Raw genomic sequence first — 958 nt, forward strand, 5'->3', positions numbered from 1 at the left:
GGTTCCCGAAAGGTTCCTATTTCAATAGTAAATAAAACTAAAATTAAAAGTAACAAATTTTTTAATTATTGCTTTTAATGTTTATGTGTCATGCCACGTTGTAGCCTATGGAGTATATAACTCTTCTCATGCTTCATGGCATGTACACGTTTTACCAACATCAACACAGTATAATTTTCAACGTTAAGGGTTCCTCATCTGATGTCATTTTAGTGTCTACTGACTGATTGACGGATAACATACTACTGTATTGTGGTACAATTGGTTAAAAATGTGATCGGAAATATGTATTTTAAACAAGAGCAATTACAACAGCATCTTAAGCTCATAGAAACCATTAATGGGAATTATTGCAAAACATCAACTCACAACTATTATTTTCTGAAAAGAAAAAAAAAAAAATTTCCAATTCAGTCTCCTAGGTTGTTTTGTTTAACATGCATGAGCTGAAAGTATAATTAACAGTAATTAAAGGAATTTTGGAAAACATTACATTGCAGAACTTCATTATTCTCTGACAGTATTTAACCCTTATTATTAATAACTGTAATAATAAAATTAATTACTTGAATTGCAGTTTAATTAGTTTTAAAAAAGTACTTAGTTTTCGTATTTTACCTTGACAAAGCCAAGAATTATTGACGAGGGTTGTATTTCACCAGTGAAAATTTGTGTAGAATAGAGAATCCAAACGAACACTGTTTTTGTGTGTATGTGAAACCATGTATTGGGCTTGTTAAGAATATAGTGTCAGTAAGTTAGTAATAGAAATAGTTCCATTGCTAACTCTAAATGTAACCTGTATATTAAAACATTACACAGCACCCAAATAAACAGTTATTGTCGTATGTTTTTAATATACAAATAATAACAATGAAGGTTGTAATAAAAGTTACTAAGGTGACTGTGAACATTCTGAATTGTATTGTTTAAAAAGTTTTGATTTATGATGCTGTAG

Source organism: Tachypleus tridentatus, chromosome 10 (assembly GCF_004210375.1).
Source record: "Tachypleus tridentatus isolate NWPU-2018 chromosome 10, ASM421037v1, whole genome shotgun sequence".
NCBI lineage: Eukaryota > Metazoa > Arthropoda > Merostomata > Xiphosura > Limulidae > Tachypleus > Tachypleus tridentatus.